A 3,721-nucleotide genomic window follows, 5' to 3' on the forward strand; every position below is an offset into this window, starting at 1 on the left:
GGGAGGAAAAGTTTGCAAGGGAGTTCTTTGAGAAGTAAGGGCTTTGTGTAGCATGGAACAGAAACCCATGCATCTGTTCAGGGCAGGATGCGTGCTCGGGAAAGATCTGGGAAAACCCCATAATTTCATCTCTTGCTGATATTCAGGCTCAGTGCAGGCAGGAAGTGAAGGCTAAGGCACAGTCGTAAATAACTGGGTTGTGTTGAAGGAGGGTCCAAATACAGAGCCCGTCTTCAAAGACTGTGAGATTTTTCTCCTTTTGTTAGTTTTCTTTTCTTTTTTCCTCCTCCCCCTTTTCCTTCTCTTTCTTCTCTTGCCCTCCAACATCCCCCCCGAGACCCAGCTAGAGGGGCTTACTGAAATCTCTGTGAATCTATTGTCTGACCAAAAGCTAAAGAAGCAGGGACCTATAAGACCAAACAAGACAAAGAATACAGTCTTTTAAAAATTGTTTAGAAAAGTCACTAAACAGAAAAAAACCTACAACCCACAGCAAGCAAGAACAACAAACTCTGAGAAGCAAAATAATCAGATTTCCAAAGAGAACACATCGTATTATTCAAAATTTTCTGTTGTTTTAAGCCAGCCAGCTTGTGATAGCCCTAGGAAACTAATATACTATCAATTTTCCAACTGTCACTTCTTTTTTTTTTTTTTTTGTAAAAATGGACAAGTTGCACCTAAAGCTCATAAGCGGCTCTAGAGAATAGCTAAACCAATCATGAAAAAGAAGAACAAATTTGGAGGACTCACACTTCCTAATTCCAAAATGTACTACAAAGATATAGTAATAAAAATAGTGTGGTAATGGAATAAGGATAGACATATAAATTAATGGAATGTAATTGAGTCTGTAAAGAAACCCATACAACTATGATCAATTAATTTTAAATAAAGATGCCAAGACAATTACGGTTAAATGAGGTCATAACGGTGGGGCCATAATCCAACAGGATTTGTGTTCTTAAAAGAGGTGGAGACACCCGGGATGTATGCCTACAGAGAAGCCACCCGAAGACAAGAAGAAAGACCTCAGGCGAAACAAAACTTGCCAGACACCTTGATCTTCAGCTTCCGGCCCTCAGAAGTTGGAAAAACTAAATTTCCGTTGCTTCAGCCCCACACCCCCATAGGAAAAAAAAAGAAGAAATAGCAGTGAGAGCTGAATTTTATTTAGTACCTATTTAGAATCTTTAAATTATATGTTTTTCTCTTTTGTTCAGTTATGTGACAAATCATCGCCTTGAATCACGAGGCTATGTCTTACTTGTCTTAGTGGGCTTCTGTGCAAGTTATTAAGCTCTTATTATCTTCGGTAACCAAATCCACCACCCTGCACTCTGCTTTATTCAGCTGACCTGGGACTCTGCAAAGCACACTTGCCTGAAGGCACCCTTGGGCTTTGCTAATAATAGAGGGCACTGGAGGAAAGAGCTTGTTCTTTGTTTCCTGTGGGCTTCTTGTCTGCGTCCTGTTCCTGCAAGTCCCATTCCTGCAATGCGTCCTCACCACGGCAATAACAATTCCTTTCCAAAGCAGCAGTTGACTCCAGCTTTCATTTTTTCCAACATTTGCAAAACCATTCTTACTGTGCTCCTTAGAGTCTGGTTCCCTCCCCCAGTAGGACTCCCCAGAGCTCAGAGACACCAGCACCAGATATGTGGCTTTGGAGTTTAAGCACTCAGAGCTTCTGTAAGTTTCTAAGGCAATGATTTTCAACCCGTGTGCCACAAGAATTTTTAAAACATGCAACGCCTGACTATTTCGTCAGGGGCACTGACCTCTTTTCCCTTAGATTGTCAAAGGCAACAGCCAATACAACAATAGCGATCCGATGTAAATGAATCAAAATTATACCATTTTTTTTGCGAGGTCAGCAAAAAATACATTTTTTTAGTGTGCCGCAGAATTCTAGTAATTAGTTTATGTGTGCCGTGAGGTGAAAAAGGCTGAAAATTGCTGTTCTGAGGTTCAACAATCCCAGCCTCTTTCTTTTATTTCTTCAGCCCTAGGAGAAACAGTTACTTCCTGTTGTTACCTTCGTGACACCACAAAATTCTCTTTTCAGTCTTTCAAGTTACCTAGTTAGCAACTTTATACTCAGTAATAATTCTTCATATGAAATTCTCTGTTTAAGTAATTGGCGTGCTTTCTGTGTGCTGCCTAGATCTGACAAATGTTATTATATGGGTTGGCCAAGAAGTTCGTTTGGTTTTTCCGCAAGATGGCTCTAGTAGCGCTTAGTTGTCTTTAACTTAATTTGAGACAATTTTGTTAGATTGTATTGTGACAGCTGTCATATCAGCGTGCATTAAAAAATAACTTATCAAAATTGGTGAATTTTTGTGTAGCCATTTTAATATTGAAGATGGAAGAGAATAAACATTTTCAGCTTATTATGCTTTATTATTTCAAGAAAGGTAAAAATGCAACTGAAATGCAGAGAAAAAAAGATTTGTGCAGTGTATGGAGAAGGTGCTAGGACTGATCAAATGTGTCAAAAGTGGTTTGTGAGGTTTCGTGCTAGAGATTTCTCGCTGGATGATGCTCCACGGTCAGGTAGATGAGTTGAAGTTGGTAGTGATCAAATAGAGACATTAATTGAGAACAACCAATGTTCTACCATTCAGGAGATAGCCGACATACTCAAAATATCCTAATCAATAGTTATTGGTGAAAATGAAAAATGTGTCTTTTATTTTACAGAAAAAAACCTAATTGAACCTGTTGGCCAACCCAGTCTTATGGGAGGATGTCATGGACCATTATCCAATAATAATCTCAAATGGAGGTCTCCTTTCAAATTTAATTGGTCACTTCATGTCCTTAAATCCTGTGGCATCAGAGGGAAAGATGAATGGGTAGAATAAGAAGATGGAGCCAGAGAGGCTAGTGGGAGGGAAGCTGCTGTGTTCAGACACGAAGTACACAGATAGCCCATCTATCTGTCTGGTTTGGGCTTTGGTTCTCTCATTGATGAAACAAGGAGAATCGACCAAACGGTCTCCAATACACCCTTACACCTGTGACCTGCCGTCATTCCAGGACGTTTGCGTTTTTGTTACCTACACACTCACTCCCGGAGGATGTGGGTCCTACTGTCCATTCCCAATGGCTCTTGGCCACTGCTCGTTTTTAAACATGTAGTCAAACATCCATCTGCTCTCCCACATTTGGAATGCCAGTTGTGATATCGTTGCCATCTGTTAACTTTTACCGAGCAATCTATGGATTAATCTCACATGTTATACTTGTCATTCTTACCTGGGAAAAAACCAGTCTGATAGCTTTAATTCTCGTCGAGTGGTCACAGACCTATCAAGGAAAAAATAATGCATTCACATTATCTTACTAGGGTTTCAAACTGTGTGTCTATCAAATCGTGGGCTATATTATAATAAGATGCACAACGTGAAAAGAGCATGAAGCAGTAAGAAAACAGGTGATGACCTTTACTAGCAGTGGTATGGGAAAGTCATTATTTGCAACCTCAGCTTAACTCTGTGTGCTGCCCAGAAATCTCTGTTTCCACGGTTCTCATTCTTATTAATCCACAGAGGAAATAGCAGCCATCAGATGAAAACTCCCTCACCTGTCTGCCACCTCACATCCAAAGTACCTGTAGTGCTGAATATTTTTCCCTTCTATCACAATGGAAATATATTCCTACCTTCTGTCTGAGGTCCGCCTTGATTCGATGATTATTCTCAGAAGGCCCTCT

Source organism: Furipterus horrens, unplaced genomic scaffold (genome assembly GCF_987537825.1).
Source record: "Furipterus horrens unplaced genomic scaffold, mFurHor1.1.pri manual_scaffold_4, whole genome shotgun sequence".
Classification (NCBI taxonomy): domain Eukaryota; kingdom Metazoa; phylum Chordata; class Mammalia; order Chiroptera; family Furipteridae; genus Furipterus; species Furipterus horrens.